The 14,534-nt window shown below is 37.1% G+C and overlaps 2 pseudogenes; both read left to right on the top strand.

The window, feature by feature from the left end:
- LOC149202520 (uncharacterized) overlaps nucleotides 1-10,836 on the top strand; it is a 44,643-nt pseudogene extending 33,807 nt beyond the window's left edge.
- A 77-nt stretch (nucleotides 10,837-10,913) lies between these two features.
- LOC149202519 (coatomer subunit alpha-1-like) lies at nucleotides 10,914-14,212 on the top strand (annotated as a pseudogene).
- Nucleotides 14,213-14,534: the final 322 nt, after the last annotated feature.

Raw genomic sequence — 14,534 nt, 5'->3', positions numbered from 1 at the left:
TAAAGGTAAAAACAACTCTTTGAATATGCAAGTAGATAACCTCCACATATCAAGATGAAAGCATATTTTAGACATGCTTAAAGCAAATTAAAATATAATAATAGAAAAATCAACAAAAAAATCTTGATACTATAATAACTCAAATAATTCTATTTAACAAAAATATATTAAAAATCACTAAAATTAACATTAATAAATAATTTATATAAAATCGCAATTTAATAATAAATAGTTACCTAATTTATAAATTATTTATGTATAATCTTAATTATATCAATTTAATGTAAGCTAAAGAATTCAGATAAGCCATTATTATCCCACACATGTTCATTCCTTTGTCGTCTCTCCATTTTTGAAGCCGAGGACTGTCACAATACTTGCAAGAAAGCATTTGACACATCATCTAGATAGCCACAACAAGTGATAGAGCAAAAGCTATCTGTGTAAATACTTGTTCATAGATTCTCTCACATTTGATTCGTATCAAACAGTTTCGCAGGGGGAGAAATGGGAGGAAACCGGAGACGCAACAGAAGCGACATCCCTAAGAGGAGCCAAAGCCCTCCTCATAGAAGACGTTACTAGGATTGCAGGGATAGTGATCAATACATGGAGTGAGATAGGTTCAAAGACATGTGCTCCACTCTGGCCACTATCCTTCTGGTCAAAAATATTTCTCTAGATGTGAGGTTCGTATCTTCATGTTTTCTTCTTAGTTTGAGGTTTCATACCCAATATTTTTAGTGAAGTTGTCTTAAGTGAGCCATTTCTGGCTATGCATTTTAGTCATCGAACAATGTATTGGGTATTCAATCTTATTTTTTAAGTAAATAGACTATTTTGGAATAGACTGTGGTTTTCCATATGTTTTTTTTGGAGGTCTCATTAAAATCATCAGGGTCTGATAAATTTAGGGTTTGCAGTTTTTTGGTTTATTTTAAGCTTTGACAATGACAATGTTGTTCTATATGCAGCCCCATGACGAAGAATAAGTTTCCATGTTGAGTAGATAGGGTTGCTTAACTGCCATTTTGTAGTGGTACTTTAATTAGATTGAATAACTTGGCAACCATTCCCTGAACTTGGCGGTTTGCAAGGGTAAATAATTTTCTTAAAGAACCTTGGGAGCTATTTTAAGAGAATAATAAAATTTGTTGGAATTAAGATGAAAATTACATAACATCATGCAAAATGGATGGTTTCTTATATGAAACCTATCTCATTTTACTAATTCAAATGACACTATTTTCAATAATCTTAAAATTTCCTTCGAGTATAAAATGACCATAACTAGCGTTTGAAATTTTTTTATTAAGTTTGTATTTTTAGTTTTAGCAGGGGTTTCTTCTGTTTCATTTCCAAAGTGGCTTAAGATCGTTATCAAGACATGAATGGCTGGCAGGATTAGTATGGTCCAAACTTTGAAGGGTTGCCAAAAATATAGTAGGTTTTAGCTTTTTTTTATCGAGAGGGTTATAAAAAATACATTATGTTTTACCTTCTGTTGCTAGTTATCCAGATGCACTTATGAACAACATTTTGTTTCCAAAGGGTTGTAAATGAATTTGAGGTTTTAACTGTGCTATTAGTTATTTTGATACATTCCTGTACATTCGTCAACACTAATATTATAGCAAAAATGTTGAGGAGTTTGTGTATTATTTGACACTTGTTCCCACCGAAATCAAAGAGATCATTGTATGCTCCTCACCAAGGAATTGATTGTTAGTTTCTTTCTTCAAGTGTTCCATTTTAGCAAAAAAATAATGAGAAACCAAATGATAAACTAGTATGAAGGGTTGTAACAGGATTTGGATTATTTTTAAGGGTTTACTGTTAATGTGAAAGTTAAAAATCCCATCATTATACCCCAAATAAGTCAAAATCAAAATAATCAAGGAACTGAAGGAAATCAGAATTAGGAAATGTTAAGCAATGAATTTCTGTAAATGGGTAGGGTAACAGTCCAGAAAGTGCCAGAAACTTGGGGTAGACTTTTTATGAAATTGCATGAAACAGGAAAAATGACAAGAAGTTGATTCCAGCAACTTCTGCAATTTCGACTTGCCCACCAGATTTTTCTGGAACTTCGATCTGCCCAACACATTCTTCTGCGATTTCGATATGCCCAACAAACTCTTATGTAATTGTGACTTGCCCAACAAATTCTTCTGCAACTTCGACTTCCCCAACAAATTCCTCTATCCATCAAATGTAGAAACGCTTACATGAGAGAGAGAGGCCCAAAAACTTAGATCTAGTTCTTTGCCTTCCTTTTTGTCCTTTTACCAACTTCTATCTTGAGAAGATCGAACCTTTTTTTTTGGTGAGTCACAATGAGGTTGAGTTCCTTCTTATTTATAGGCTTGTGAGGGGTACAAATTTCTCTCTTTAGGCTAACTTGCCCCTTCATGAAGGTCAACTTGATCTTTGTGCATAGAGGATCTTTTGATTCTATTTTGAGGGCCTCTCGGAGATTCTTTTGAGAATCACTTTTTCAAAATCGTCGAGAATGCGGTAGATGATGGGCGTGAGAAACAAAATTTATGTGATCAGTAGTTAATGGAATTATTACCGTCTTGGAGGTCAACAAAGCATATGACTAGGTTTCTTAATAAGAGGAGGCAACTTCAATTTTCAAATCCATAGGCAAATTCAGTACATAAATCTATTTTCTCTCATGGAAACTATGGGATATTTAAAACTTCATCATAGAAATCTAATTGCTTTGGAATAATTGGTGAGAAACAAACAAAAAGAGTGAGTTCTAAATGTTCAAATCCAAAATTGAGATTGCTATGGTCTTGTATTTCATTTGTATTTGTTCAATCTCCAAAGAAAACTGGGAAGTGATAATTAATGAGAAATAATCACGTTATGAACAACAAAATAAAATTAGTTGTTGGGAGTAGGTTGCTTGAGCAATATCTTAGACATTCAGCTAAATAGGTAACAAAATTTATCATTATGAACATTAAAGTAGGAAAGGTGCACCTTTTTGGTTGTGTAGAAAAAATAGATTTATAATTCAAAACCGTAGAAATTTTATCACGTATATTGAGTATGTTTATGTTTATATTTAATAACAAGGTTCCAAGTCATTAAGACAAAAATTTTCCAATTATTCAAGACAAACTCAATTAATTATCAATTTGATAATAAAAAATAATTTCCATTTTTTTCCTTATTACTTTATAGAAGGGATGTTGTGTTCTTATTTAGTTTGTGGAAGGCAGGGAATATGATTCTCAATACGACTTAAATGAGTGTTTTGCTATTGAATATGGCGCCGAATGAGCTAGAATTCCTTGTGGATTTCTAGTATTTTTGTTTCCAACTCCAAAGTTCCTGCAAAGGTGGGCGTTAAAGCTTTTTCCAAGAGATTTTTCATCATCCAGAAAAGGTAAAGGGTCTAGTGGACCTGGGTGTATCAACCTTTGGTATCGAGGTCAGGGATGAGATCCTGCCATTCATTTAGCTCTAGTTCATTATCTGTTGCCTGTTGCTTCAGTTCATTGTCCCAACTCGAAATAATATAATGAGCCTATGGGTGTGCATTAGTCTGTAAGGCCGAGTCGCTTCCAAGATTAAATCATTGTTATTTCTACGACCCCAATTTCAGGTGGTTTGAGATTGAGCTTGAGTTCTTCCACAACCACAACCCTGGCCTTGGCTATGACCTTGACCACCCCTTGCATTTCTCCCTTGGGATGAAAGAGTGAGGAGAAAGAACATTAGGGAAAACATTGGACTTGAGGGATGCACTTTGGAGGGAAATTAAATATGATAGATGCACTAACAACCCAACAGACTAAAGACTCAAAGAGTTAGCGACCAAACCAACCACGAGATAGTAAATGAAAATTCATTATATGGAAATATACCTACATGTCTTTGTGTTAAGGGGACAAAGCTCCTTGAGAATTAAACAAACTCTACTACGAGTGATTCCTTGCCAAAGGCTATCGAAATAAAGCGCAGGAGTTTGTTGGCAAGGAAACATAATGCAAAGAGGTAAAGGGACTAGGCTAGGAGGGATTGGTCCTTCAACCTGCTTGGTTGTTATTGGGCAATATGCAAAGCATTTTCCCCTTCATGATTTGATAATTCCATGCCCTTTAGCACAAATCAACAACAAAAGAAAGAACATTCCCAAACACCTCTTAAGATTCCCATAAAATACATCGGGATCAACACTATATCCAATGACATCATCAATTTTATTTAGTGCTTTCATTATGGAGTGAATGTGAAGAGATGATCGTATGCTTGAATGAAGGTTTGTGCAAAGATAATTCAATTCCATTTTCAAACTCTCCTTGATTTGGTGAATTCAATGACGTGTCGTGTAAGCCAACCTCAATTGGATACAACTACCCAACTTTTTGATCCTCTTCACTCGTGCCCAAAATAATAGTGTGAAATTATCACAATCTAAAAATTTGAAAGTATGTATAGCCTACTATAAGGGGGGCTTCTAATGCCCCCACAATTTTCCACAGCGGGGGCTCTTAATGCCCCCAAAAGTTAGTACGAGGGGGGCTCCCAACGTCCCCAAACATTGCTACAAGGTGGTTTTAGACCACCCTAATAAGTTGCTACAAGGGGGGTTGTAAGTCACCCTTGTAGGTTGCTATGAGGGGGGTTTTATATTGTCCCCATAGGTCAATTTTCAAGGGGGTTTCAAATCGCCCCAAAAGTGAATTTTTGGAGGCGATTTACAACCAACCTTGAAGGATGACTTTTGAGGGATATTGCAATCACCCCTAAAAGTCACTTTTTGGGGATGGTTTATATCTCTTAAAAGACCTTTTTTTTTGTCCCCACAATGCCCTTAGGCTAGCCCACCTGAAGGACCCTCACACCTAATTGACCCAACTTTTAGGGCTTCACCCTAACAAAGCCAAGGAGAATTGAACCAATGCCTCATAACAGAGGGCCAATGACTTGGCAGGGGGGCTTCAACCAACCATTTGGGCTACCCATCAATGCTATCTGTTAAAATACCTTCCGTAAAAGGCTTGACATTTAGAGGTGATGCTTTGAAGGGAGGGGGGGGGTCTAAAAAATTGCACCCAAAAGTCACTTTTCAAGTTTGGAACCCCCTTTAAAAATTGACACATTTGGGAGCAATTCATCTCTCTTAAAAAACCACCCCTAAAAGGCTTTACTTTTAGAGGTGACACTTTTAGGGGCCGCCGGGTGGGGGTGAGTGAGGGTTTAAAAAACTGCAACTAATGTTAAAACCGCTTCTAATTCCCACTTTTGGAGGCAGCATACTGCCCCACCAAAAGTATTTTTTATAGTACTGGTAGTTATCATTTTTGTCTCCAGAAGTCATTCTTTTCTAATGATTAACTATGCTTTGCTTCTTTCTAGGATCTCCTCTCAGGAACATGTTTCAACCAATTCTCAAGTTCGTTCTTCAAATTACTTTTTAATTATTTTTGAGATTTATACTTCTCTAATATTTTGTAAGAAAAGGACATTCATTTTATACTGGCAAGTTGATTCCTTGAGTTAGAGAAAAGGAATATCCTTCACTCACTAGTAAAGGGATTTCCCTGTAGAAAAGGAAAATGATTTCCTTTATCGAGAGAGCTATAGAATTTTGCTTATCAACACTAATTGCATTACCAACATATGCATTGTCAACATAAATAACACATAAATGATCATAACTTGAAGAGTTTCTTTGAATTCACTTACCTCAAGTTTCTATGAAGAGGAACTATCAAGGCAAGTGAGGGAACCCAACCTTAAGTTCTCTTAAGAAACAATAATCCCGTAATTGACAAGCCAATCTAGAAAGTCTTCCTGCCCAAATAATAAAGGCCTCTATCTTTTTTTAATTAACCATGATGCATGTTGATGTAGTGACAGTATCAAGACATTGTGTTATTCCCTCCACTAAACAACTGAATGAGATTTTTAGTGAGAGAAAGGCCATCTATAAAATTCACATTAAGCAATTTCTCCCCATAAAGGAGGGGAATGCCTCAAAACGTTTGTTATGAATAAGAATCTTAAAGGAGAAATAATAATGCATCACTACAATACCACATAAATATGGGGCAAATGGTTTGGATTGTTCATGAAATTGCATGTGGGGTTTGGTCTAGGGTTTGTACTAGTTCTCTATGCTGATTCAACCCATTTTATGGCATATAGGCTGGAAGATCATTTGCAATGTCGACCAAATTCGAGTGCCAGAGTAACTGGGTGAAGGGGTTGAGCTTTTATATGAAAAGGCCATGGATCCTGGCTAGTCTTCATGGTGGGCTTACTCAGTTATGACTGTTATCACCTAGATTGACCTCAGGCTGAAGGGAGGCAATGCCAATGTAACCACAAACCAAGCTTAGCCTAGTAGCTAGCCCTATATGCCGGGATAGGGCTCTCTCCGTAAGGATCTCAGTCAAGATGACTAGATCGGGTAAAGGATTTTAGGCTAGGTATAGTATCACAAAAGGTTTTGATTGAATTTGTTGGTGTTTTACTGGATCAAATGGAGCTGGGTAGTTTAGGTCTGGGAAATTAGGTCAGAAATGCAGGGTGTTCTATGGGGCAAGGTAGGCATAGGCTTTAGCACTTTAGGCTTAATGGTGTGAGGTGTTTAAGACTGATGAGGAGCTGAGGAGGGCATGTGACAATCATGGATCCTTCTCAAACAGTAGAAAACATGAAATATTGAATGATTTCCCAAGGCAGAGCATTGTTACAATGCATTCTACCCATCAAACTTGATAACATTCAATAAGAAGTAATGAAATGAATTATGGCATACATAAAACATGTAAACAAATGATTACAAAAGAAGAAACTGTGCTAAAACTCCATACCATAGGGATCCCATAAAAATAGTTGCAAATCTTATTAATCTCCTTGTCAAACTGCTTACAATGATGTATAATCAAGCTCTGAGCATCCAAGTGAGTCCAACCCACACAATGACTGAGAAAATACATGATATAGACCCCCAAACAACTAATCCTAGCCTTGGGGGTCTAATTATATGAGAGGAGTTAGTTGCACAAAAATTTGAGTAAACAGCTGAAGACTAGGATGTTGAAACTGAAACATTCCTAGTATGAAGCAAACTAATTCATTCATCTCATTTAAGCTTTCATCTAATGTATCTACCCTAGGTAACATAAACACACTTTAATTACATCATGATTTTACATTAAATTAGTGGAAAGATTAAAATCCCATAGGTTAAAAGAGAAAAACCAAAGAGACAGTGAAAAATTGGGCTGCCTGTCGAGTGCGCAACGCCTTAAGGAAACGTGCAGCGCCTCTCCTGGACAAACGCGCAGTGCGTTAAGGAAACGTGCAATGCCAAATTCAAATCAACTTTTAAGTGCCTTCCTGGGGTCCAAATTGGGCGCGGGATAGCTCGTTGGAAAGCTTGTCAAGTCTACTTTCTAGAAAATTTTTAATTTTTCAATTTGGAGCTCATTTGCCTATCAAAAGCCCAATCTCTCAAGACTAGTCAAAATGTGCAGAATGAGGCTGCCAAAATTCAGAGTGTTGTTTCAGTCAACCTTTTGAGGTCTTCCTCAACTCCAAATTGAGCTCATGATAGCTCAATGGAAATATCTTTGTGTCTAATTATTATTTGACTCATCAGGCAAGTCATTTGGTCAATCTAGCTAGGAGAAATCTTGACTTTCCCAAAGTCACTCCAGAAATGCAGCAACCCTCCCGAGGCAAATGATGTTTTGGACATTTCTCCCAAACCATGAGACTTTTGTAAAAACTGAAGGAGGTTTTTCTTCTTGATTCTATTATGGGAAAAAATATTTCTCACTTTTTTCAAATTCATCTTTTCTTGCTTACAAACATCCTTTGAATAAAACCTATCCCGATGTGTGGAACAGGGCATTTGTAGAAATGAAGCGAAATGAAGGGGATGAGGGGCTTCTAATTTCTTGAGAAAATTTTTGGAAGTAGGGAAGGATGTTAGGAAGCGGGGGAAAGTATAATTTCAAATATTGAGTGAGAGGAAGGAGTCTAAAAGGGAAAAACATAGGCCTAACCTAGAAAAGTGTTAAATTGTAGCAATAGGCTAGGGTTTGTGGGAAAATGATGAATTTGAGGGATATAAGTGATGGGAAGTGTTTAAGAAGGTATATTAAGGATAGGGGAAGGTGTATGAACATTAGGATATAAGGTTTTTTGATGATTTGACCATCCAAGAAAAAATACCTTCAAAACCCTAGGAGAGGGAAATGAGCCTTACTTAAGCACAACTGAAGCACAAACAAGGTGTAAAATGACCCATTGGAACCTGAAATAATGATGACAACTCTTTGAATGATGGCACACTCAACCAAATGGAAACATGGACCAGTACTTGGAAAACTTTGGAAGGAGTGAAAACAATCCTAGACCTAATACCTAGTGACCAAATTTTACTTGAAGACTCACTGAAATGACAAAAAATTGATTTTTGACACCCCAAGACCACTTTATAAGAGCATATTTGATCATTGGTGGAAGAATACAAAGACTGACACTAACAATGGCATTATCAGATGGGAACATTGATAGATTTGATGAGCATGATGGGTCGGTTAGAGGAGTACATTTATGTCTATAGGTAAGCCAACTGGCTTGGATATTTATTGCATGTTTTGTGGTCCATGTGAACCTCTTTTTTATGTATTTCAAAGATTGAGCAACACTTTGAAACTGATCACCCAGGTTCATTTTTTAGTAGTTCCATCAATTGGATGATTGATATGGGTTTCAATGGATACATTTTTATATCTTGGAATGGTGGGTGTCTAACACCTTGGTGACATGGAAAGGGTCTTGAACACATTGGTGTTGTGTAAGTCCCTCATGTATTTTGACAAACTTTTCATGGATCAACTAGGAGATTACCTTTACTTTCTCTGTATTATGAAATGTTTGGAAATTACACGCGTCTAGTTGCAAGTTTTGTAGTGGTGTCAATTGGGTCTATAGCTTGGGTGGCTGGGAAGAAAATGTTATTTTTCCCTGTTTGTGAGTCAATTTTTGTTTGGAGCTCTTCTTCATGAGCTATGAGGAATAGATTCAATTGTTGTTTGGAGCTATGAGGAATATCTTAGTCTCACTATTGGATGGAGGGTGGGGTGAGAAATTACACGCAAGGAAAAAGGTTGCAAGGTAATCAAACTGGTATACCTAGTTTAAAACCTTCTGAATGGGCAGAGATTGGGCCAGATGACAAGTCCTTGGTGATTTTGGTAGACTTAGAAATGCCTCTCATAGTGCAGCCACTTAGCCAAAGGAGAGTTGCAAGAAAAATTCCCGCCCTCTCCCATCCAAGGAACAAAGCTATTTTAGAATTGGTAGGTTTAGCGAAGCTTCCTAGCGATGTAGCTTCTTATATAGACATTGTATGCGTATATTTAGGACATCTAAAGAGTAGTGCCTTCGATTGTAAATGATATTAACTGCAAGTCATCTGACATAACAGTAAAAAATATAATTAGAAAAGTTGTTATAACTCTAATTTAATGTTACAGGGAATGTCTTTAAGATCAATATATGGAACTACAATATGCATCGCTGCCTATATTCGAAGAGTTAAGTTCCACAATGAGTATCCTTAGCTTGTCAATGCCAATGATGAACAAACAATAACGATATGGAACTATTAATCTTCAACTTGTACCTGACATTATTGGTGACATTTTTTTGTGTAATGTGCGTTTCTTTTCAGCCTAAGGAAGATTTGGTCATTTGAAGCCCCTTGGATCAAACTAATTGTGTATGGGATATTTGTGCTCCAAGGAGGAAAACTTTCTGCTGATGATATTAAGGTTAACACAAATGAACACAGATATATTTGGAGAGGGTGATGCTATTGTCAAATATGTTTTGGAATGTCATGACCATGGAGTGAACTGGGCTGCTAGTTTTCATTCCAGCTTGCCATTGATTGTGTCAAGAGCAGATGGTCACCAAGCAAATTGAATGGCATGTAGATTCAATTGCTTGGTGAAGTTATATTTATTTCATTAGAGATATATTAACCTTTTTTTGTTTTTCTCTGTTACTCCTCTTTCTCGAGTAGCATCTTAGTTTGCATGAAATTCATTTGTGAAAAGTTAGTTTGTTTTGTTCTCGAATACCAAGGTCTGGTAAGTGGGATAATTTAAGAGGGCATGTGAAAAGCTTGTAGAGAATTCATTTGTGAAAAATTATTTTTGTTCTTAGAGATTAAGGCCTGGGAATTTGAATACTTTAGGAGGGCACGTGAAAAATTTGTAGATAATTCACTTGTGAAAAGTTAGTATGTTTTTTATTCTCAGGTACCAAGCTTGGGAAGTTTGATATTTTAACTTTTAAGAGGGCATGTGAACTATATGTCTCATGCGATGTTCCATCCACGCCATGACATTATTGTTAACATTTAGAAGATAAAAGTATCTGAGTTCGAGATGTATCCAAGTATTGTAGAGGTGTCCAAATATTTCGTAGAGACCATGATTTCTTGTCGATCCTTCTAGCACATCTTGACATGAATCTTCTTGCTGCTGGGCATGAACGTGGGATGATTGTTTTCAAGTTAGAAAGAGAAAGATTTGCTTTTTTTGTTTATGAGGGCACCCTATACTGCAACAATGACCAATTTTTGTTTGCTCATCAATTTGAAACTCAAAAATACTCTCAACTTGTATAGATAAGAAGGGTTGGACCCATGAATTGGATCAAGGATGATGATCATTGTTGTTTAGCCCCATGGAGAATGTTGTCCTAATACATTTGGATGTTGATGGTGGGTGATATGAACTTATTCTTGGGCCAGCAGATAGTGTTGGGACTTGGGAGAAGTGATGCAATACAAGAAGAAAAGACAGTGACTTGGAGGAACTGTTGCCTTTTTTGCTTGTAATCAATTGACAATCACTGACATGAGTCATAACCAAGTGATAAAAATCATAGAAATAAGGTGATCAAGAAGTCTAGTTGTCGAGTAACTGTGGATACAATTTTCTGTGCAAGAACATAAAACCTTCTTCTTGGGCTAGAAGATAGTGTTGGGATAGAAGAGTGACACAATGCAGGAAGAAAAGACAACAACCTTGGTTTGCAACAGAGGATTGTACCTAGGGACCTCCATATTTCATTTGTTAAATACATTTAGTCAGATGACATGGAAAATGTAGCCTTTTTGAGCAAGAATGCAATCATCATTGGAAGCATGGAGCTTGTATATTGTTCTCTGCATAAGATTATTTGTGTTAAAACTTAAGAGTGGTGCTCGGGGTGACAATTGTACTCTTTTGTCTTCCAAATAGAAATGGTGGCCTTATTGGAACACTTGATGTTCAATTATGTATAATGAAGGTGTCTGAGAATTCTGTCAATCACATGAATGAGTTGGAAATAACCGTGTCATACAGATTGATGCATGCATATATATTCCAGCTGGCACTGATAAAAAGGAAGTATGACAATGTCATGAGCATGATTAGGAACTGATTTGTGGATAGGTAGTGATTTCTTAGATGCATCTGAAGGGCTTCCCAGAAGCGGCTCTTTACTTTTTCAAAGACGAGAAGGCATGATTTAACTTAGCAGTGTAGGGTGAAACTATTCAAGTTGATGTTTCTTCTGTAAAATAGAGAGATGTTAAGGTTGCTGGTATACACTTCGAACTGAGGCCCTTTGGTAAGGAAATGCTACCATTGTTGAATATGCTTACCAAAGATTAAAGAATTTTGAAAGGCTTCCATTTTGTATCTTGTCATGGACAATATTGATAAGTTTTTGAAGATGTTGGGGATTGCATAAATATAAAATGATGTTATGGGTCAGTTTCAAAATGGTCATATGTGAGTGTAGTGGTTCATGGGCTTACAGAGATTGCTGATATGCTTGTACTTAATAGTTAGGTGGAAATATGCCCACTCTACCATCAAGAAAGAAATCATCACTTATTGTGCCTCCTCCATCAATTTGTCGCAATCGTGAATGGCTGTTATTGAGGGTTACCAAAGGCCTTTTTGAGGGTGGGTTGCATAATGAAAGGGTTGCAGTCCATGAAGAAGAGGATGAAGGAGCTGCAACTAATAGGGGTTAAGACCTTGACACTTCTGGTGGGTTGGATAATGCAAGGGGTGAAGTCCATGAAGAAGAGGATGAAGGAGTTGCAGCCACTAGGGGTTAAGACCTTGACACTTCTGGAGTTGAAAAACAAAATGGCGAGGTTGTAGTGGTCGATGATAGAGAAGTGAGAGGAGACAATGACGATGAGGTAGGATGGGATGTAGAATATTTGAACCTCCCTACAGATGTCTAAGCTGCAAATGTTGTAGGTACAACTCATAATGTCATTAGTTACACCATCACCACGTATGCCAGTAATTCAAATATGGATACAAAAATCTTTTCTTGCAGGTGAGAATGCAATTGCTAGTAACATTAATATGGCGATGCAACTCTCAAGTCAAAAACTTGGTGTTAAGAATTTCACTCCATTAAAAGTTAAAACATTTGTTTTTGGATCTTTACATGGGCAGACATACATACCTCCCTACATTTGTTTCTGCACTGTGGTCTTCTTAGGAATAGAGGGAGGCTAGAGTGAGACTGCTAGCTCAAATGTCAGAGGTCCATGAGCTTTGGTATTTAAGCTTTTTATATTAGATGAGAAACTTAGACTAGCTTACAAAGCCACAACAGATGGGAAGTTAGCTTACAAAGCCACAACAGAAGGGAAGTTTAGTGAAGCATTAAGGTTATTTCTTACAATCTTGCACACCATTCCAATTATTGATGTAGATTTCTTTTAGGAGGTTGAGAAGGTGAAGAAATTGATTAGAATTGCTAAAGAATGTGTTCTGGGTCTTCAAATGGGGGTCAAGAGGAAGTTAAGGATCATACTGTCGAACAACAAGAGCTTGCAGCCTATTTTACTCATTGCAACATTCAAAAAGTCCATTTGAGGTTGGCTTTGCTGAACACCATAGGTGTTTGCTAGGGAAATTCAAGTTTTCCAAAACATAAAAGCTTGGTTTTTCAGTACATTTAACTACAACAACAAGGTCTTCACCATATCATCATTCCAGTTGGAAAGAAAACACCAATGATAATTTCTTTTCTATTCACTAGGGATAATGGCCCTTTACAATCCCTGCACAAAATGAAAAATACGAGACAATACTCACAGCTGTTAGCTCTATATAAACTGAAGCCCCAACATGCAATAGTTGTTGTTCCTTTAGTAGCTTCAACAACCAACTTCTTGGACACCTTGGACTGCTCCTAGTGACTTGGCAGCCCTCCTGGCATGCCCCATATACATTCAATTAGAAATCTACCCATCTAGCAGTTCTTCAGCTACATCATGTAGGCCATGGTCTGCTTCCTCAGTCCTCCTATAACAGACTTCAAAGCCTTGGACTACTCCTTTAGTCCTCAGCCACCTTGCTGTAGCAAGTTCACGCTGTCACCCCCCCTGCACGGAACTCCACAGGGCCACTAACTTGTCTTGATAACTTCTGGAAAATGAGCTCGCTACAAACCATGCAACAAAGGCCCAGCAAGTTCTGCAAGCATGTGGGAGGCAGTTCCAGGATGCAGAAAACAATAAATTATGACTTTAGAAATCCTTTTGTTGTTTTTGGAGCAACTTTTACACCTCTATTCCGTGGTTAGAAGTATGTGTCTTGTCCACATTGTACGCCACACTTTATTCCAATCATAAAGGGAAATATATGTGTTGTATGTGAGTTTGCAATTGTGTTCTGGGTCTTTATATGTAGTTCAAGAGAAAGGAAGTTAAGGATGATACTATCCAATAGAAAGAGCTTGCAGTTTATTTTAGTCATAGCAACCTTCAAAAATTCCATTTGAGGTTGGATTTGCTAAATACCATGGGTGTTTGTTATAAGGGATGGATCTTTAGTACAACAGCTAACTTGGCTTGATAACTATTGGAAATTGAACCCTTGGAACCATTCAACAAAGGTACAACAAGTTCTACAGGCATGCAAACGGCAGCTACAGGATGCCAAAAAATTGAATTATGATTTTGACTTCAGAAATCCTTTTGCTGGTGGTGCAACAACTTTTACACCTATATACCATGGTGAATCAAAAGGATGTGTCCTATCCATATTGTACAACATGCTTTGTTCCAGTCATACAAGGAAATATCTTCCCTATATGTGAGCTTTCCATTGTGGGTTTCGATGCTTCTGGGTGATGAATGTGCATCTTTATTTCAAGAAATTTCATTACCCATGCATATTTCCATATCAATATTACACTCTCTACCTTTGAGAGCCACATTGAGAGATATGGCAGGACAATCACCAACAAGTCTTGGACAGACGTGAGGGTCTTCTTAAGAGACTGAAGAAGGTTGTTTCTTGATCACTGAAGTGATAGTAGAAGTAAAACTTTCCATGTTTTTTCATTGTTTACAATTTGAAATTTCAGTCTGTGTTTTTGCTTCCCTTTCTCAGTCTCAAATGATGAAAAGTGCCAGTAATTTAGCTTTAGATCTTGAGAATTTTTTATAGAAC

Source organism: Pinus tabuliformis, chromosome 2_1 (genome assembly GCF_031772625.1).
Source record: "Pinus tabuliformis cultivar Carrire ecotype Pingquan chromosome 2_1, CPIR1, whole genome shotgun sequence".
Lineage (NCBI taxonomy): Eukaryota > Viridiplantae > Streptophyta > Pinopsida > Pinales > Pinaceae > Pinus > Pinus tabuliformis.
The sequence above is the reverse complement of the archived record's forward strand: the minus strand, read 5'-3'. Positions and strand labels throughout refer to the sequence as shown.